The 22,561-nt window shown below is 41.3% G+C and overlaps 1 protein-coding gene across 4 annotated transcripts in view; it reads left to right on the forward strand.

Moving 5' to 3' along the window:
• NPAS3 (neuronal PAS domain protein 3) overlaps positions 1-22,561 on the forward strand; it is a 799,363-nt gene that overhangs the window by 506,089 nt on the left and 270,713 nt on the right. The gene's annotated exons all lie outside the window — the stretch shown is intronic.

Raw genomic sequence — 22,561 nt, forward strand, 5'->3', positions numbered from 1 at the left:
AGAAGAGACTGACTCAACATTGTATTCAGGGATGAGGGGAGAGCCGAGATGTCCGGATCTAAGATTAGGTTGTGCAAGTCCTTCGTGGGACAAGACTGCTCAGGGTCTCTAGGTGGTGTTGTCTGATGGAATTTTCTGGATGATGGAAAAGTTCTATTTTGTACAGCCTAAAATGGTGGGCACTAGCCATACATGGCTCTTGAGCACTAGGAATATGGCAAGTGTGACTGAGGAACTGATTGTTAAATTTTCTTTAATTGTAATTAATTTAAACAGCCAAATGTAGCTACCATATTGGACAGTACAGCGCTAACATCATAATCACAAAATTTAAAAAAGTGCTTTAAATAAATATCCTAAGTCATTCTGAGTTCATCTTCAGAGGACAAGCATGATAAACATATTTTTATTAGTGGGAGAAATAATGCTTTATTCTTTACTATAATACTTTATTCTCCTTAAGGCCCTAAGGATTGCTTGTGGGAGTAAATGGCTAGGCATATTCGTTTATAAGACAAAAGCATTGTCAGTATTTGCATAGTATCATATCTAGCTGAAAATGTTTGTGACTGTGTGTGTGTGTGTTTTGAATTATCTCTGCTGAGATATGCACATATCCAAATACATGGTGTGTGTAAATCAAGCATCCAAGTTGTTGACCAAAATTTTTTTTCACCCAGTTTTCTTAAAATTACACCATATGCTGTGTGTTGCCAAAACTACTGGAAATGGGTCAACTAGGCTGAGTTTTTCTTGGGGTTACGTCAAGAAAGTCCTGTGATCAAAGTGCTGTACAAACATTCAGAGATGTTCACAGGCAGGGCAATAATCGCACTCACTCAGGGATCTGTGCCGCCTTCAATACAGACGTGTAACTCCATTAACATTAATAGGACTTACGCTCCCGTATCGATGAAGAGTAAATCCCTAGTTAATAGTGAGAACTGTTACTACCCCTACTGTGATAATAGCACTGAAAGATTTTAATGTCACTGTGATAACAGGTGCATGTTTAAATTTTTTTTCAAACAATGCAAAAGTTGGCACACAGTCAAACATGAGGTTTACAGACCTGTAACTTTCACAGGCGGAAAATGTTTTTGCTGATGAAGCCTGGCCCTGAGTCTGGTAAGAGCAGATAGAGGAAGAGTTTCTTCCTTTTATTTACTTAGGGGGACACGAATTTCTCTCACTCAAAGAGGAGAGTTGCTAGCTTTCTTCTACCCAGTAGGGTCATTATGGCGAAGATTTGTAGGAGATTTCAGGGACTGATATTTAAAGCAGTGGCCTTTCATCCCTTTTAGAATGTAATATGTAAATAGGAATGCACTGGACGTGGTTTGGCTCCTCTTGGTAATGGAAGGGACACGGGACTGAAGCAGGGAGCTTCCTGTCCACGGCAGCGTGTTATTGATGAGCTGGCATTTGCCCTGGGGCCCTCCCAGAGGATTGCTTACATCTATTACTCACACACATCGATTGGTTAATTTGATAATTCTATCACCAATCGCCTGGTGTCTGACCTTTCGCCATGGCAATGATGGCAGGCTCTTCATTTTTACATTGCAGACCAGTTAGATTGACCTTTTTGAGGAGAATGTCAAGGTATCCCTTGATCTTAACCTGTCACTATATTTGTTAGAACTACACTGTCCCTTAACCTTGATTTATGGTGTTTCAGCACTCAGGATGTGCGTTTTGTTTGTTTTAAAAATCTCTCCTAAGATATGTTGATCTGAGGAGGGGACCTTCACAAGGAAACTTACATCCTTACCACATGAACTTTGTACGCAGGAACGGTCAGCTGCTCTGTTTTTCTTTCATTTGACAAGTCCGTTTACACTTCCCAGGAAACTTCTCATAATTACTTTGGTAGCAAATTGAAATGCAAGCCCTATGTATGTGAGGTTTTCTGAACTTGCTTCCTTCTACCCCTCACAAATCGATGAAACTGGTACGACCTCTTTAAAGAGCTTCTGAAAATCAGGGACAAGTATTATGGTAAAGTTCCATTTGCACTCATAGTTTTTCATTCTTTTTTTTTTTTTTTCCACTCTCCTAATTTATACTCTTGCCAGAGGGAAGAAATTGTCTTGTCTATGAGCTGCTCCTTGGGGAGCCATACCAGGGCATTGCTCTGTGACTCTGAAACCGTAGATTTGCACTTCAGTTCAACTACATGCGGAATGAAAGGGAACTTTCTCGCCGATCTTCCTGTTTGTGTTACACACCCACATGTTGTGTATATGCAGACACAAGTACCTCATTCGACCGTGTGGTCCTTGTTACCTCAGCCTGCTGTGAGATGAGAGATGGTCTATAATTAAGGCTCTGTCATTATCTAGCTAAAAATAGAGGGAGGAGCTAGCCCCTTTGCTTCCCTGTGACTAAAAACCAGCCAAACCAATTTCACTAAAATTTAGTAAAAATAAAAACTGTGCTCCCAGGATGAGAAGTTGCATGCCAAATTTCAGCCTGAAGCGAATTTAAATGGCTGAGTTATAAACCTTTCATAAAGGATGTTTTGTCACTCACTAAAGATAAAAAGGCTCCTTTTTTTGAAAAGGAAATTATCTAGGCACATAGTCTTTAGCGGGGATTGTTGCCATTTATTTAAAGAAAACACAATTTTAAATGACTGGGTTTTTGAGGACTGAAAGCAGCAACTGTGTCTGAGCAGTAATTATGTTTCATAATTTTGTTTAGCAAGTATTACATATTATATGAATAGCATCACAGTAAAAATGATTAGCATTCATACTATGCAAAATTCTGCATATTAAGAGCTCCGCAGTAGTGTCCTCCACACAATACATTGTAATGGCCCCAAATTACATTGTGTCAGTCAGAGTCCTCTGTCCCTGAGGCCCTCCCTGGAGCCCCGCTTGGTGCCCGTGCTCAGAACAGGCCTCCACTTGACACCGAGCACTCGGGGAATGGGCACTTCCAAAGCAGCCTTAGAGAGACTTCTAAAATTGAAACAATAGTTTCGTCAATGACGTGTATGTGTTTTCATTATTCTGCAAGCCTACTGAGATACCTGGCCCTGGGTGTCCACATGGCAGTGTGCGTGCAGTGTTGGGGTATGCAATGAACGCATAGCCCACACGTTCCTCGGTGACCTCTCGGAGTGATGTGTGATGTTTCTGCCTTAGATCTTATGTTTGAAGCCCCAGCGTCTCAAAGCAGTTTCCCAACTTGGGGATCAGGCTGTGAAGCCAGACAAGTGGTGTTTCAGCTGGGGAGAAGCATAGAAACTGGTAATGGGACTGCGGTCACACCCGTACCTGCAGGGACCCTGCCTCTGAGGGAGACTTGGTCTGAGACATGCAAAGGTTCACGGGTTACAAATAATACATACGCAGTGAAAGCTATTTTTATTGCTACTAATGTTGTTTAAAAACATGGATGTGCCCTCCTATTTTTGTAATTTGTTTTTCGCAGTGAATGACTTTCCTTATAAAGTAATAAGTTAGTAATATATAAAACTAACATATAATATATATACAGATGGATAGAGATGGATGGATGTACAGTTGAAAGAGGCGGCTGTAATGGGTGAAAGAAGTTGTGTAATCACACAGGAAAACATTTATTTAAGAACATTAACCCTGTAGAAAAAGCTCCAAAACAAGTGACCATCCATGCACTTAAAACTTACCTGGAAATTTAACTTTCTCCAAAAACATCACCAGGAAAAGCACTGTGTCTAGACTTGGTCCCTTTCCAGAATCAGACCCCAGAGACTATTAGAATTCTTTTGCTTTGATTCTATAAATGGGTCCTCAGGAAAAATAGAAAATGAAATCTGAGAGCTGTTAGTACTCTAACTTTTTTTTGTAAATACTCTGCAAATCCTTGGAGGGTGAAGTTCAAGCTTTAACCGATTTTTAAAACAAACAGAGGGAGAGGATGAAACAAGTCTAGACTCCTGCTTTCCCACAGCACTTCCAGGCATGGCTTTATTATCCCACCCCAGCCACCTGGAGACAGAGCAGCCTTGTCCTGAGATCACTGGTGACCAGCAACACAACTGAAGGTCTAATGAATCCTTAGTAACTGTGTGCCTGGCTCCCACGTGGAGCTACGTCAGCACACTTTTGATCTGGGTGTGCCTCTCGATTAGTTTAAATCTGGCATTTAGCCAAGGGGCAGTGTTCATCAATTAAAAGAGACCTTTTTAATCTGTTATTGATAATGCACATTTGTCCAGTATTAGTGACGATATTTGCAGGCTAGACAGGGTCCCATATGCTCAGACATGCCGATCCTTCTGCTGTCCGATGCCTTCTTTCTCACTTCTCTACATTTCCCACTACTTCCAACAGTTTCTCTCCGGCAACCTTCTCATGGTGAGGCATCGAGAGAAGAATGCCTGTCCTGTGTTTCTTTTCCTCCTCTGCCCATCTCCAGGCTCTCTGTTCTGCTTCTGTCTTGTGGAGTCTGAACAGAAGAAAGGAATCAAGGGTTGGCTACTTTTCTCTTATATTCTCCCCGTTGTCACCGCTGTCCCTCCCTGAATTCTTGTGAAACTGTAGCTTCAGAGTCAAGAGTACCATATACAAGACAGAAACAAAAAAGGTCAAACATCTTCATGATTATTCTGCAAAGGAAGAGAGCTTGAGGACGGCACCTGACCATGCGGTGCCCAGCAATCACTGAGCCATACATCACCAATCAAATCCACAGAGGCTGAGTTGGGACTTTTCTTAAGAAAAATCCCACCTAAGGGAGGATAATTTTTTAAATCTAGGAGGTGGGTGGAAGAAAAGGCTTTTAAGAATCCCAAGTACTGCCATTTTTAGTTTGAAGTTTCAGTAAACTATGTGAATTTCTCCCTGGGGTATCTTTCAAAGTAGGTTTCTGTGCTCTGAGAAGAAGATGCAGGGGTCAGGGAAGACCCTTAGCTTGGTTTGCCACCTCTCATCAGTGCAGTGGAACCGTCCGGAATCTGGCACAGATGTACCGGGTGCGGCTTTCACTTAACACGGAGGTGACCCGAAAGGTCACGATCTGCGCTAGTGGGAGGTTTTAGTCTTCAGGGCATTTTTTTCTGAGACCAAATTATTGTTTTTATTTCCATCAAGAAAAGAGTTACCAGAGGAGAATACAGCCCGATTCACAGAAACACTATGCAAACTTCGTCAGATAGGATTCTTATCTGACCTGGCTGTTTATTAACTAGCTCTTTTAAACTCCATTTAAAAGATGTAACTTTTGGAGACAAAACCATAAAACCACGCAGGGCAGGATAATCACAGCAGAATTTGTTGTTGTTGTTGTAGTAAAATATGATCTCCAAGCACATTTAAATGCTAATCTAAACTAGATGTAAAAGTAAGCTTTGACGGACGAGGAAAAGGCTAGCAGGCCAGTGTAAGAGCTAGTGGGCTGTCCCAGGCCACAGTCCCCAAAACATTAAACACAAATGGAAATGGTTTGAATTATTTCACAGGAGTAGAACATGGTTCCCTGCTAATAGGAAAAATTTCTAAGATACGGATGTTAAACTCTGTGTAGTTCTTAAAATGTTGATAGTTAAAATGCTTTCTTTCTCTTTGATTTACATCAAGAGGAATTACTTTTGTGATTCTAATATCTAATGTTAGTTAATAGAAGACATATCAATATATAATTTTATATTTCCTTAAAAACAGATTCTTACAGGAATGATGTAAATTAAACAGTCAGTGTTAAACACACCTTATGTGCCCATCCTTTCTGTTAGGAGCTATTTTAATAAAGATTTTCTTTGCATGGAAAAACAAAAAGTAAAGTGGAGTGAACCTGAAGACGAATGAAAGTTAACAATAAAAGTTACAACCGCCCTTATTATAGTGGCAGCCTGAAAGGTCAGTAGCTCGGGTATATGTATTTTGCATAATATGTAAATAACTGGATTTATTGTCTATGAGGGGCAATAGTATTAAAGGTGAATCTGAGACCTAAGGCTGTTATTCTCTAGAAAACCGCAGCCTTTTCTTAAGAGGTACTAGTTCGCCCTTCCCCATGTGGCTCGGTCTCCTTTGCAACAACAAAAGAACATGTTGTGACCTCCCTGTCACACTTTGTCCTTTTCCCTCTCACCACAATTTTTGAATAGGATCCTTCAGGTTTCTATTTCTTGTTTCCTATCGGTCTCCTCTCTGGAATCCATGTTTCTTTAGCCTCGGAGAACAGCTCCCGTGTCTAGATCCCAGGTTCACGACCAGGGTGTTAAGAGTCCGAAGCCACCACTGAGCCTCAGGCGCAGGCGCGGCCGGCAGCAGAGGCGCCCTCTCTGCAGACCGCCTTCAAGGGATCTGCGGGTTGATTTTTAATTTCAAATGTGCTAGGTGTCCCAGTCTCTAGATTGTGCACGTCGCAAATCAAGGAGGGAACTGTACTGGGAACTTTCTCTGGAGCACGTTTATATGTTCAATAACAAGTGAATCATTATTCAGGGGGAGGACCAAGTGAGTAAACCCTCTAACGAGCTGCAGTATCATTTCCTCTAATTCATCCAATTGCTCCCCATCCAAAAATTAATTTCAAGTCATGAGGGTAATATAAGAAAATAAAATATTATTTATAGGTTCCCAAATCTATAATAGCATTAAAAATTATCTTGGCACTTATTCTAATATACCACAAGTAGAATAGACTAAAAGTCTATTAAATAAAAGGCAGCTGGCAGCTGGGGGTAGTGAGAATATTGGGGTTGATTCTTCTCAAAACATCTTCCTGTTCTGCTGTCTGCTTTCTGTCTCTACCTCCCATTTAAATGCATGTTCTCCTTTTTTCTTTCTTCCTTCCTTTCTTTTTTTTTTTTTTTTTACCATTTTGGATCTTTCTCCTTTCCTTTCCATCCTTAACATTTCTCAGTGGATAAGGATCTTTACCTGCTGTCAGCCCCAGGGCATTCAAATCTAAGTTTCTGACCATCACCTTAATTGCTGTTAGACAAGACTGAGTGCCTTTCTGCCTCCTCTACGCAGAACTCTGCTCCGACCCGACTTCAGGTCCCTGCTTAACCCGGCTCTGTTCATTTCTGAAGTGGTCTAATTTCATCTTCGGTTTTGAATGTTTTCTTTCTCTGCCCAAAACAAAAATGATCGCAGAACCAAATTCCGTCCTTGTTTTTCAGAGAACTCCCTAAAAATACGTCCCTCCTCTACTTCTTATTCCTGTTACCAAGTAAATAGTTTTGTTTCCCTTTCTGAACATTGTCTTTTGAACCTCTCTTTTCTGGGGATATCGTTTCCAAACCTCTTTCCTTAAATCTTCATCGTATCATAAGGTGACTCCTTTGCATCTCGGTTTCCTTCTCCTCCGTCATTCAGTCCTTTCCCAAAAATTTAACTGACCCCGCCCCACCAACAGAATCTGCTTCTTACCAGCCTGTCTTCTGTCCTGTAGACTGAGCCACCAGTTTGGGGTCTTGACTGAAGTAAGAACATTTCATCCAGGAATTATGGAAGCTTCCAAGGTCATGAAAGGGTCTAATACACTCCAAACTTAGCTACTCACAAGGCAGCTATGCTCCTTATATTCTGGTACCATCTTTTTCTTTACTGAAGTACAGTCAGTTTACAACGTTGTGTTAATTTCTGCTGTACAGTGTAGTGATTCAGTTATACATATGTATGTATATGTATTTCTTTTTGTATTCTTTTTCATTACAGGCTATTACAAGGTATTGAATATAGTTCCGTGTGCTGCATAGTAGGACCCTGTTGTTTATGTTTTATATATAGTAGTTTGTATATGTTAATCCCAAACTCCCAATTTATCCCTCTACCCCTCTCTTTCCCCCCTGGTAACCACAAGTTTGTTTTCTACGTCTGTGAGTCTGTTTCTGTTTTGTAAATAAGTTCATTTGTGTCACTTCTTTAGATTCCCCTTGTAAGTGGTATCATATGGTATTTTCTTTCCCTCTTTGGCTTACTTCACTTAGTAGGACGATCTCCATGCCTTCTTCATGAGCAATAATTCAAGCAATCACTTTACCAAATAATATGCATTAAACCCTCTCAAGATTTTTTTTTTGTAAACCCTTCACAGTTACCAGAATCTAACCAGGAATACACATAAAATGGTAGCAGAAAAAGAATGTTAATGCAAAAACCAGAAGTTTTCTTTGTCCAGTTAAAGGTCCCTGCTAATGCACACTTTGTAATATTATAGTATTAGCCACACATACTGTGAATGGCTCATGCCAGTTGAGCCACTCACTGACTCAGAATCGAGATACTTACCCTTAGAATGATGATAATAATGCTCATGCCATAAAATTGTTCAAGAGAATAAAGATAATATATGAAAAACATATGGGGCACATTGTAGTTGCTCAATAAATGATCAAAAAAAAAAAAAGGAAATAACAAGACCCTGATTGGTAAGATAGAATGGTATCTTTGGACTCCATGCCTCTGAGGTGTTTAACGTAACCTATTGACAGAGTTTCTACAGGCCATGTTGTGCTATTTCTTACCTCTTTGTAAAAGAGGGCATGGCAGTGGAGCAGAGCCTTACATCCTTATACATAACTGAACCTAATTGAAAATATGATTCTTGAAAAAAATGCATGTTCCAAAGAGCCTGATGGGAAATACGACTTGGCTCATGGGAAAAGTGTGAACCCCTGCTAGAAAAGATGAATTGAAGGGAAAGCTGAAAGAGGGATTACTCTCAATTGAATCTCTTTCCTATTCTGCTTTGCTCATCCTTTTTCTTTACATTCCATTTTCTCCCTTTAGGGGGAGGATTTATGTTGATGACAAGAAACGTCCATAATTTCAATAGGAAAGGACAAATTTCTCTGCTATAAGCTGATCAGTGGAAAGGATACCTAAACATTTTTGCATAAGGCCCCATGCACAGCAGTCTTATTTAGACATTATGTTATCTAGATATTATTCCCAGGTTGCAAAGATAAATCTCAGTCTGAAACTATAATTGCTGTTACCAGTACCGCATAGGATGTGGAACACTGCTTCCAAAGATTTCCACGCAGAAAGTATGGAAAGGCTTAGTGGTGCACTGACATCTTTTAGGGAAGAGAGCTACCAGTGGATCTTGAGTTCCAAACTTGATCATAAATGAGAACCCTATTGTGTATAGCGTGGATTGAGCAGGCTACCATCTTGAATTCCTCTGCGGACTGATTTACATTGCCAGGCCTTTTTTTTTCTTATGTTGTATGTTATTGTGCTTGGCAGGAGATTTTTATATCACATGTGCTTTGAAGACTTCACAAATACCATAGAATATGTAATGCATTTACAAAACTACTAACAATAAGAGCTGGCGTGAGCTTTAAGAAATGTGATTCCCAAGACTTTTATATTTCTAATCATATGCAGAACAAACTGGTTTACTTAGCTTCCTTGGCATATGGGATGGAAATTCTCTAACAGTCCCCATGTAGCATTTTAAATTGGCTGTCCATTTTAAAGGGTAATAGCCCTTTTGCAGTAGAATTAAATGAATTAAACTGTTAGACTGGAGGATTCTAGGAATTCACATATTTTTATTCAGAGCTGCATCCTTCAGTGCTGATTTAAGCAAATATTTATTCAGCACCTACTATGTGTTGGCAGCTTTTCTGGTCATCAGGGAAATAATATTGAGCAAAATAAACATAGCTCCTGCAATAGTGGTGCTTACAGCCTTCGGGGGCATTACAGACAAGTACATGGGCAGTTACAGTTAGTGTTACAATAGCAGAAGACCCGTGTGCCATGGGTCCTGTGGGAAGAACACTCAGTAGCCCAGCCTTGGGAGGAACTGACAACTACAGGGGCAGTTTGGAATTAGGCAGAAGCGGTGGTGGAAGGAAGTGTTCCAAATACAGGAGAGAACATATGGAAAGACAAGCCAATATTTTGTTTATCTCCAAAATTAAAAAAATGCATATTTTAGACAACTATTTGCCTTGAGTGATTTCAATATAAATTTTGGGTGTTTGGCAAGACTACCAAGTTAACATGCACAAGTGGTTATTCAAGTGTCACGATCTCAACATTCTCAGTCCTTTTTATAAGTGTTTCTTAATGACCAAAATACACTTCGGTCAGTCAAGTATTGATCCTGGAAAACGAATATATTTTAACATCTAAAACTGTAACTTACAATTGGTACCTCAATATAAATATCATAGCTACATAGTAGGTCCTAAATTGAGGGTGGTTGAATATTAAGTACGGAAAGTGGAGAAGAGTTGTACACACCCTAGGAAAAAAAAAGTTTCTTCATCCCAACTTTAGCAATTTCTGTTTTGGTACCCTACAGACATGTTCCTCAGAAAGTTTTGTAGAAAGCCTACTTGCTAGAAATTCACAGGAGGTGAAATAACATACAAGCTATTAAAAGGTCTTCAGGCAGAGCTGGGATTAATTTCCATGCCCCTCGGGAGCCCGTCCTCACTCCCTTACCACACAAATGGAGTGTTGGTGGGTAGGTTCAAAATTATATACCAACAAGTAAATTAAAAATAACCTAGCCATACTTAGATCACCTAGATTTGTCTAGTTTACTCAGTTATTTATTCCAAACAGGAAAGAACAGGTATTTCCAAACTCTAAAATGTATTTTGTATCTCCTTACTGTCAAAAGATACACAGTTGAATACAAATGCAGAATGCATTTGAATAACCTGATGTCCAGTGGCCTCTAAGATTCTTCACGAGCGACCTCTCCTGCCCCTGCCCAGGCTGCCTCTCCAACTCCGGTGCCCACCACTTCTCCCTTGTCCACCTTCCCTGCCTCACCTCTTCCTCCTTACCTGACATTATTTTTCACCATTACCCTCATTGCCACCTGAGATGCCAGACACGTATTCGCTGTCTCCCTCCAAACCAGATACAAGCTTTGCAGGGGCAGGGATTTTGCCTGTATTGTTTACTACTCTGTCCTCCAATCCTAGAACAGAGCCTGGCATGTCATAGGTGTTCAGTAAATATTTGTTTGTTGAGTGAATAACTAAAAATTGCAGAAGCAAGAGTTATCTTTCCACAGAGGAGTGTGTGTGTGTGTGCATACACACATGTATCTATGACTTTCTCCAATCTGTGATGTTCTACGTGGGTGAAAGATACTGTCTTAAGTGATTAAATGGGAGGATTAAAAGGAAGACTCCTTCCTTATATTTCACAATCAAATGTATGACTGGGAGCTTTTCATTTGTTTGTTTTTATAATTCCAAACACTCTACTAAATGTTAACAAATAACATGCTGGTTATAATGTTATCATTTGATGTTTTTCCATACCAACTATCTATTAAATAATATAAATCTACAGACTTTGTACTAACATGCCTAAAGACTGTCTTCGTGGAACGTCCGTGTGCGGTAGGCATCCAGAAGCCACAGGCGATGATCCAGTTAACCCTTTACCTTATTATCATAATGATCATCAAATATGTACTGACCATCCTGTCCCCAGGGGCAAACTCAGATTTAGGCGGTTCACCCCAGGGTCACTGTCAGGGGACAGCTCCTCTCCTATTCCCATACTTCAAGTAGAGCCTCTATGTTCTTCTCTTATTTTACTTCACACCCCAGAGGTTCATTATCCCTGAGTTGTTGACTTTGAAAAGGTTCTCCCATTCAGTTGTGAACCTTCCCAAGGTCAGCATTGAGCATTTTGAACCTAACAGGGAGCTCTTAGAATCTAATCAGGATCGAAGATGTCAACAGTAAACTCACACAAACAAACAAACAAAAATCATTTTGCTCTTTGGGAAAATTAAATAAAAGAGCCATGTCTTCCTCATCACGTGAGCTGCTGTGGCCCTAATAATATCCATTAGGGACTGTGCTATTCCTTCTGTGGAAAGTGAATGAGTTAGATTACCCCACCCGCAGCACCAAAAGATGTAGAGTATTTCTGGTGTCTTACTGGTGCCTTTGGGATGACAGCCCAAATGAAGGGTGTAAGGACACAGTGCAGTGCTGTGGTTACTGGAGAGAAGTTAATAGTGGAAAAATGTCTCGTCATAGAATTTGCTGCTGTTTGTTTTCCTTTATGTTTCTAGTAATACCTATTTGTGACCCAACAGAAAGAAATACTTTAGACTGCCATCTTGTGTGGGAATTAAGAGAACCGGGCAGTGAAATAAGTGTACGTAAACCTTGAGCATTTTGTGTCTGTTCATTTCTGGCCAATGGAACCTTCTTGATATCTTCAGGCTTTTTGATCCTAAAGATGGCCACCCCTTCCTCTTGATCTGTTCCCTGAATTGCTCACAGTGTGATTTCTTCCTAAGTATAGACAGATTGTTATTTGTATTATCTAACCAGTCGTAAGAGTCTTTGTTGGTTTCCATCTTCAAATGGAATTCCCATTCAGTTTTAGCCTATTCTCCTCCATTTTGGAATATACCTCAGCCATAGAACATGGAATTTCTTTCCAATTTTACAGAGTTCCAATTATTCAGTTTTGCAAAAATCTCTCGCTAACTTTTTGTTGTCTAGTATGTATCAAGATTTCCTTCAAGACAGGTAATTTTTCTGTGACTATGTGATCTTTTTTTGCTTCTGGTTTGGGGTTTGGATTTTTGGGGTGCTTTCTCTTTAGTTGTTTGTGGTTCACGTACATACATGCACACTTTTCTGATCGTGATGTATAGCTAGTTTTCATCCTCTCTGTGTGTGTTTACCAGGGTTCCTGTCATTCTTAAGATTAAACCTCTCTCTCACTGAGCCCCAACCCCCATCAGGAGCCTGACAGACTGAAGCTGCCACCAAGGGGCTCTTCCAAGCACTCATCTTGCCTTGGAAAAGTTTGCTAAGGTTTCATTCAATCCCTTAGTCACCAGGGCATATAATATTTTCCTTGTTCCTCCAGGAAGGAGCTGCCTGTACTCAGATTTCCAGCTTTCCCAAGTTATGGCAAAATCAGCAGAGAAACCCTTACAGCCAAAGGAGCAGAATAAAATTTACAAGCAGTTTGTTTGGGCAAAGGAGCCAGCTGCACACACAGTGCTTGCTGTTTAATTCAGAACAAAATCATAGCTGTCCTTATAATTACGTGACAAATCACCACTTCCGGATGCATTACCCAGTGCCTGCAGAGGCGCGGCCTGGATTCCCCCCAGAACTGGGCGTGAGTAAAATGATGGCTAAACAGGATCCTGGGATTATCCTGAGTAAGGAGAGGTAAGCTTGAGGAGGTCTCATTGGCTGAAACCAGGCTGATTCAACATGCTGTTGTTTCAAACCATGTCAATCCAAAAGCCTCCAGAACATATCCTTCCTTTTCACTGAAAAGTGCAGATGACTCTGGGCAATTTCTTGGTGTCCAGGGAACTGCACACACACTGACCACAGAGCAGACTGGCTGGCCGCAGTTCTCCAGCATCCTCAGACGGACTCAGGAAACGGAGAAGCTGCTTACTGCCACAAATGGGAGGGCGACGTAACACACCTACCGCCCCACAGAGAGCAGATATGATGTCTTTAAGGCACATTTGATTGTTTCCCTGACCCACATAATTTCCGAGGTTTCCCTTAACTGGGGCACAGCTAAGAGAGGGGAACGTTCCCGTCAAGCTGGGGTCAGACGACTTGGTGAACAGGGGGAGCAAAACCGCAGCCGTTTTTCTGACGAGGCTGCCATCGCGCTCACCCCAGGCCCTCATCCCTCAGGCCAGCGGGAGCCCTTCCCTGCCCTGTGGTCCCTGTCACCGTGACCTCTGTGTGTGGGAAGGCAGCATCCTGCTCATGCTGTAAGCGTGCTTTTCCCGATCGAGAGGCTGGAGGGCTGGTTGTCCTTCCAGGAAACATGTGGTTTAGCTCAGCTTAACCTGAAAAGGTTACTTGTCCTAATATTTTCAACTGAGACTATGTCCTGTGTGTAAGTAGGACTCAGAAGTCTTAACGGGGTGGTGTTATTGGCATTATTATTTGTATTGTCGTTATTGATTGTTGATCATATCTTGCAAATCACCTTCTGTTAGTGACTTTTGTTTTTGTTTAACTTGTGGTATTTTAATATCTGACTTCCCCACAGAGTATTTACTACTCAAGAGCAGGAGGAGAAGAGAAGCCCCGAGCAGCCAGGGACACGGGCAGACATTTGGCTTCCTCTTGTCCTTCCTTCCTTGTTCCACTTCACAAGTGAGAAAATCTGAGTGCCCAGAGACATTCCATGTCTTGCCCTGATCCTCATCTGACAGCTAGTTGGAGGTGGGCAGGACTAAGGCCTGGATCTTAATTTTAATCTCACTGTCCTCTGCAACTCTCTCTTCCTGTTCCTTCAAAATGACTGTAATTCAGTGCTTAACTGTGGGGGTTTTGTGGTCTGGAGATGTGCACTAGGGTGACTGCGGGGGGCGATGATGCTCAGTCAGGGAGACCTGGAGGAGGAGGTATTTGGAAGGAAGGAGTGAGTGACAGTCCACACAACTGGTCTTCAGAGCGCTCGTGAGATGACTGAACTGACGTGGGGGACCTTCCTTAGCCATGCCACGAGGGCAGGACTGCTCTCAGGTCCTCAGGATGCCCCGAGTCTGTGAGGCAGATTTGATAACTCTGTCTATGCTTTTGACTCTCACTAGAGTCTCTTTTGTGCCAGATCCAGCTTAAAGAGGAGTTGTTGTGATTCCTGAATTGGCAGTGTACATTTATTTTTAAATGGAAAACAAAGCATCAGACCTAAGGTCTGCTCTCCAAAGCTTTTATATCCTGAACCTATGTGTGCACACACTTTTCCTCTCCCCTCCCCCAGCGCACCCCAGGATAATGAAAATCAGAAGGGTCTGACAGAGAGCGAGCTCTCAGGACATGCTCTCCCATAAGCGTTCTGCAATTTCCAGCGTGAGCCGCAGCCACGTGATGGGCTGTGCGGTCGGAAAAGCAGTTTGCTCTCTGCTGATGATGGCTGTGGGTTCTGGAATGAAGCCCAGCAGGTGGGACAGTGGTCCTCCGTTTTCAAAATCTGTGCCCTAAAATGTGTTTGCTTAAACCTTGTCTCCAGCACCCTTTAGGGGCCTCCACATCCATCAAAACCAGACCCCAGGAGAGGAATCCAAGGCTTCTATTTCTCACCCATGCCCTCACAGCCACTGCTGTGATTCAGAGGTCGTCTGGAAAATTCAGTAGCCAAAAGTTCCCTCTTTCTCCCAAGAGTGATAAATTAAATCACTTCCAGTTCGCAGGGGGGGCAAACCGGCTTTACCCAGGCATCAACACCAACTTTGAAAAGGACACGAGATTCCCGTAGCCATGACTAACAGCGTTAGGTCATAAGGAATGCATTTTCTCAAAAGAATACATGTGTAAGGTGTTAATGTTCTTGTCTGTTTCCAAAAGCCGTAAGTGAGGAAAGAAGAGTTTGCATTTGGTGCACATTGGAAGACTTTAGGCTTTGGGGGTTCACTGTGATTAGCATCCCTAGATGGACTCTTCACGTAACCTGGGCTTCCTAGGAAATGATCGTCTGTCCCTTCTAAGGAAAACATCGATGAATTGTATAGACATGTTAGCGTATTAATGAGGCCTTTCGAAAATTATAAGGCAAGTTGATTGATGGTTTGCGTGTGATGGTTTCTCTTTTCTAGTATGTTCAATATCCATTCTTTCTCTTATGTTTTTCAGTGATCCCTTAGGTGTGGTTAGAGGGGTTAATAAGCTTTGAGCTCTCACCTGGGCCCACCCTCAGGTGGGGTATCTTCAGGAATTCTGAGGGGTTTCGTGTTGTGTTGGTTTGATGCTGGTGCTGAGTGCATCATTTTCCTTTATTTTGTGAGTATTGTTTTTCTTCAAGGAGAAAGTATTCAGCATAGTGTTCAGGGTCCCTGAGTAGGGGGAACCCCCGGAGAGCCGTATCTCCAAGGGGAGATGCAGACGGCACAGATGTGAATTCAACAGACTTTCCCAAGAAGCATCAGGGTCTTTAAACCCAATGCATTATCTTTCCATGTAATTCAATCACCTGTTATTTTATTGCTCTGTTTGATTTGATTAAAACTTCAGCAACCAAATCATTTGTATTGTAAATTACACAACTTCCTATTTTTATTCCCATCACTTTTGATCCCTTTCGGCATGTTTCACTGGATAATTCAATTACAAGCTGTTTTAGGAAAATTGCAATTTAATCAATAAGAGAAAGGACACATTTCCAAAGAAGATTAAATGACATAAAATATCAAGAAAATCTCTGTTTTGAAAGTTATGTGTGGTGACGTTTTTGGCATGGTCTGAGGCATGCTGTTGTATCATCTTTGGTAGGTAGATGGTAGCCACCAGTTCCTTGTGCATTAAGAATCAAAGTGATGGATAAAGACTTGATTAAAATGAACAGAGCCCTGCTCACCAGTGAACTCTGCTGAGAATCCTGGAGGAAATAAATGAAGCATCTGAAGTGTGGAAGGGTTGAAGAGATGGAAACAGGCTTTGGTAGCAAGACTGCTTATTCTTGTAGGAAGAACCGTATTTTTTGTCTATAGGGTGTTTACTATGCTAGCAGGTGATTTTGCATTTATAGTCTCGTTGGTGCTCCCAAACTTGAGCATGCGTCAGAGTCACCTGGAGGGCTTGTTAAAACCCTGTTACTGATGTCCACCCTCAGAAATTCTGATTCCTTGAGGTCTGGCATGTGTCTGGTCAAACTCTTTGTTTATTCTCAGGCTGCTGGTCTACCCAGCATGAGCTGAGCAGCACCGTTGCATTAGGAATTAATTTTTAACAGGTCTCCCACATTTCCGTCAGACTGTCTCATTACCACTGTGACAGAAAGAACGCTTCTGCAGTAAGTGAATAACATGAGCTGAACAAGAGCCTAGGCTGAACTTCTTAGTCTTCTCTTCTTCGTTAACTTGTGCTTCTTTGTTTAGGGCATTTTTAATGCCATACTAATTTTTCATCTTGGATCCAAGCCGGCTGGCTCTGTGAGCTTGTAAATGGTTTTTCACATGTAATGTGTAGAGCATCTTTTTTTCCGGGGAGGTCAGTGTCATCTGTGACATGGTGTGCCATTTCCCTGCCAGCCCACAGAAGGGAAGAAATCCATTCAACACCCTGGAAGAGTTTTGGAGGACTCCACAACGTTCCCCACTTTGATCTGAAACGAGATGAGGCTGACATTAGTCATGTATTCTACTTTAGACAGCTACTTCCAGATTTGTTGGATCAAAATATCTTATAAATGACTCAAATGTTCTAACAAATGGTTCAAACCTCATGGCATTTGTGGAAAACAATTTAATGGGGTCCCTGAGCAGCTACAGGATAAAGAAATTTGAGTTATGAACTCCAGCAGCATTTTGATGTGGGGTTTGCATTCTGGTGTGTGTCTGTGTGTGCAAAGGAGAATTTCTCCCTCTGTAGGAGAACTCCTGGCTTCTTCTGTGGCAAGGTCGGAGACAAACAGCCTGCATTTCTACGGCAGGCCAGGAATTTATTTCTCATACATGTGAAACAATTTATGTAGAGATTTAGATACTCTCACGGAATTACACAGATAGCACAAATCTTAAATCATGTCAATTTAGTATCTTTATTTTACAGAAGAGAAAAAATCCTAGTCCAATGCATTTTATACAACCATATATTTTTCAAATGCTGGTTCTAATTTTAGAAGGTTTTGAAAATTAATTTCAAGGTAGGCTCTCATAAAAAGGAAGTTGTTACCTTACTGTGTTTATCATTTTGGTGCGCTCTCTCCAGCACAAAGAAGTTTTAGCCTGAATTAAATGGGCAGAAAGCCAGTCTCCCCAGCCCAACTGCCTTTCTATTTGGTGAGTGGTGGAGCTTTGATAAGGTAGAAGTAGGCCCCGTTCACCCACTGGTAGAAGGGTCGTAGGGTCGTGCTGTGCCTAGACTGGGCAAGTTATACTTGTCATCAGATTTAACATGAAATTGGCAAATATTTGTTTCATTTCAATATTCATGAGCTAAGAGCACGAAACATGAGGATTGTTCCCGTTCTAATGAGCACCTAGCGCACACTGCACACTGACCTGTCTGCAGTACCCTGCTTGCCAGCAGATTAGGGCTCTCCTCTCAGGTGGTCAGACTGACAATCACAACATAATAATACAAGCTATTATTTAAGTACTTAGGTGCCAAGCACTGTCTTTTAATTGTCACAACTGCCCTCTGAGTACCTTAGGCGTGGCTGCTATAATGATACAGTGCTCTTAGTTCTGTCAGTATCCTCATTCCACAGATGAAGACCTGCAGCTTAGGGAGGGCGAGTAACTTGCCCAAGTTCACACAGCTAAGAAGTGGCAAAGCCAGGATTAAAAACCAGGACTTGGCGTCACTCCAGTTTGTCCTGTTTCCACTTAACTCGGCTACTTTCCAGGGAAGTAGGAAGGATTATGTTCTTAGGAATGAAGAGGTGAGCACAGACTTGAGCTAAATGGGCAAATGGTTCTTTCCTTCTTAGAGTCTCCTAGCATTTGCTGCCGAGTTGTCTGACAAGGAAAATGCTCACATTCTGGATTTTTATGGGATTTGTTATGAAAAGACACACATTCTTTTTACCAGCTACAGTGAATGTGTGTGTGTGTGTTTTTCATGGGGGGAAAAAAGAAGGGGTAGGGTGGGTGGTTGGAAGCAGTTGGAGAAGTCCTGCATGCCCAGGCTTGCTGAAAAGTATGTGTCACAGGCTCAAGAGTAATTGTTTAAAAATTCTTCAGTCTAATAAATTCATATCCACAGGGGGGCAGTTTGAGATATGATTAGGTCACCAGCGAAATGAGTTTGGTGGTCTCAGCATAATCCCTGTTGGACGGTAGTTCATGCGCACGATTGCGGTAGTTTTGTCCGTGTCTGCGTTATTGTCTGCTTCTGCTCAGGAGATGCTCAGAATTGAATTAACAAAAGGCTTCAGGTCAGCTGGAAGGATGACCAGTATAAGAAATAGTGCCTTGTCAGCGGAGCTGCGCGTGGACAGGGTGCTTGTCCCCAACTCTCTGTCTGCAGATCCAACCTCTTGTCCCTTTCAAGGAGATAAACATTGTGCTCTCCAAGTTTCCGGACTCTGCTGAGTGAGGTTATCTAAGTTCTAAACAAGGGCCCTGCGAGTGGTACCTGCTTCACAGGTAGGTTGATTTGGATGCGTGAACTTCACTGAGAACACTTTGAAGCCCGGATTGGTTCTGTCGTGTGAATATTAGCCCCTTAGAAATCATAAGTAAATTGATTAGCAAACAAAATCTCCTGAGAAGTTAAAAATAATTTATCTGACCTAATCTCATTAAGAAAGTTCACAAAATTTAACAAATTAACTTTGAAAATGTAACATCAAGTAGGAAAATCATGATGAAATAAAATTCTGTCAAATGATGGGAAAAAAAAAAACAACTCTTACTGTACCTTATACTGAAAATTTGCCGCTTTATCAGGAGAACCTACCAAATTGAACTGATGTACCTGTGATTATTTAATTATATGATTATTATAAACTACTAGATAAATTACCCATTAAAGTCATTTTTAATCCAATTAAAATCATGACAGTTAGAGTTGACTTAATTCAGTTTCCTAAATCATCTATGAGAAATACTGTCGAATTTATTAAGCGCCCAACAGTTACACCCTTTTGCATATTATTTTAAAATCACAGATGTTTAGGGCTAAAAGGGACTTCCTATCTAGTCCAGTTCCACTTTATAAAGAAGAAATTGAGGTGCATGACTTGCCCAAGATGACACAGCGAATCCGTGACAAAGACCCAGATCTCTTTATTTTCAGTTTAGTTTTGGTTCCATCAGACACGTTACTGTACTTTTCAGCTGTTACATTGTGCATGCAAAGACCCATGCCCACCACATACCCCCAGGTGTGTCCAGGGCTACATGCAATTCCTAGCACCCCAGCTACAGCTTCACCCCACTCCCTTTCAGTAGGGAAGTTACATGGAATGAAAATGAATTGGAGTGGCATTGTTATAAGGATTATTTTAAATGGGAAAATTTATATACAAACATAAATATTTATATTATTATATATATATATGTGCTTATACATATATAAAATCATTCCCAGACCTCGATACTAAAATGCTCATTGCTAGCAATTATTAATCAGCCTTCCATTAGATCAGGGTCAGTAACCCTTAGGCCCCGCCAGCCACATCCAGCCTGCTGCTTATTTTTGCAAATACAGTTTTTTGGAATGCAGCCACACCCATTCATTTGAGTATTTCACATACTTCTTTTATGCCACAATAACAGAGTTGAGCAGTTGAACAGATAATATATAAATCACCAAGCCTAAAGTGTTTACTATTTGGCCCTTGACAGAAAGAGTTTGCTGACCCCTGCATTAGACTATTCTTCTAACTCAAGGAACATAGTCAGACTCTTGCTTTGTTTTCTTGTTCTTAACTACTCAACTGCACTGGACACCATGCTTATGAGCCCATCTTCTAGAAAAGATGTATTATTTCCAAGGATGTATTATTATTGCTCTTCATAGATTGCCTTCTGTCCTTCTTAATGCCTTTATTAGCCCTTTTTCTTTCTCTGTTTGTAAACAGCTTTGTACTTTACTTATATGCCCCAAAATATTGGAATAGCACGCTAAGAAAGGTCTTGTTTAGTAACTGACATGGATGCATAACTGTGTGCTAAATACAAAGAAAGCTGAATAAAAAGAGTAGCTAACCCTTATTTAATGCTTTTTTATGAAGCATGATAGAATACACACACATACACATATGCACACATGCACACACACTGAATTCCACATAGCGTCCCTGCTAGGTCTGCTAAGTAGGAATTTATCAAGCCCATTTGACAGATGAGAAAACTGAGGTCGGGTACCATTACCCAAGATTACACAGCTCATCATAGCAGCCAGCAGCAAAGTTGGGATTTAACACAAGTCTTTCATCTCCAGAGCCCATGTGTTTAGCTTTCTTCTGGTACAATGCTTAATATCATAAAGTGAGATTGATACTGAGAGAATTAGAAAATCTTTCAGTTAAGTAGTTCCTCTTTCCTTTCAAGAAGGATGATTTCAAAGGAGTCTTTGGATTTAAAACAGAGAGGTTCATCCTTTCCTTGATCTGCTTTCATTCTGCCACCACTTCCTGAATACAAGGTATCCTATATCCTCCCCATCTTCCCAATGAAACTATAGTCGTGGAATAGATTGTAGTCACTCAGTTCTTTCCTACAGGGGAAGAAAATATAACTTAGTATAGAGAGTGGAGCTTCAGAGGCAGATTACTTAGATTCAGAGCCCAGTTCTACCACTTTCTAGCTGCATGTCCTTGGGCAAGTTAAAAAACCTCTCTGAGTTTCAGTTGCCTTATTTTTAAAGTGGGGCTAAGGATAATAAGCCCCACTTATTATCCAACAATACAGTTAGTGTGCTAAGTAAGTAGGTGTCCATGCAAAGCCCTTAGACTCCATCTTAGCATATAGAGAGCCCTTAATGACATTAGTTAAAAATTGTGATGGTGGTTGTGAGGATGATGATGATGATAATTAAACTAAGAATGTCTATGAAGAATTACTGTAGAATCTTACCAATTGCCACCTTGCTACCTAGCTTTTGAGACTTCTTCAGCATAAAGAGGGCATAGGTAAACTAGGGGAAAAAATGTCTTCATTCTTTCAACTTACCCCTCTGCATTCTGTATCCAAGTCTTGGTGTCCCAGCATGCGATTATTTAGTTTACCATCTACCAGGGCAGATGAACAGACTGTATTGAATAGAAAAGGGGTCGTGAATAAATATTAAACAATTCTGACATAGTTGCTGGAGGAAATGCTGTGGCTTCTTGAATTGGGCATTCTTTATAGACTCACTGAAAACCCCCAGTAGTTTGGGAAGAGTAAACATAAACATGTTCGTGTTTATGATATTGGCCAACTTATAAATCAGGTAATTATATTTTGCTTTTCTTAATTGGCTTTCTGAGAGGCTCTTCCCTACTTGTCCTAAAGCAGGGGTCAACAACCTCTAGCAAACAGGTTCAATTCAATTCCCAGAGAATCCCTCAAGTCTACTTCCAATTCACCAGAAGACGATTGAAATGACAGTCGTAAGATACGTTACATTTGCATGGCGCTTCACAGTTTACAGCTTGGCTTTCATATGAATTATGTCGTCAGACCTTTACAACATCCCAGAGTTAGGGAAGCTCAGAGTTGGGGGGAGCCGCCTGCCAGCGGAGCAGTCAGGGGAGCTGTGGGCGGGGCTCCCCACAGACAGCTTGCTGTGTGATGCTTCAGGACCCTTCCTTAAGCTGTTCTTTCTTCCTGGGTTGTCCTTCTCCCGCCCCCTGCTTCCTTACCTGTAAAGCTTCTCCTTCGAGGTTCAAGTCAGACAGTATTTCAGTTAGGAAGACTTCTCCAGCAGCCTCTGCATCCTGCCTTGTTACATCACTCCTTTGTGCTTTGATCCTGTTCCCAAGGCACCTAGGGCTCTAGTCCCTTGGCACATTTCCACATGGAATCACCATTTTGTCTTCATAGATTCTCTCAAATAGCTCCCACCCCCAGGCCTTACTGTGAGCACCTGTTACACAGAAAACCTAAAGAACCTATTGCTTTTCATTGACCTTTTCATTTTCGGCACTTAACACAGCACTTGGCATACAGAAGTGTTTGGTAA

Source organism: Camelus ferus, chromosome 6 (genome assembly GCF_009834535.1).
Source record: "Camelus ferus isolate YT-003-E chromosome 6, BCGSAC_Cfer_1.0, whole genome shotgun sequence".
Classification (NCBI taxonomy): Eukaryota; Metazoa; Chordata; class Mammalia; order Artiodactyla; family Camelidae; genus Camelus; species Camelus ferus.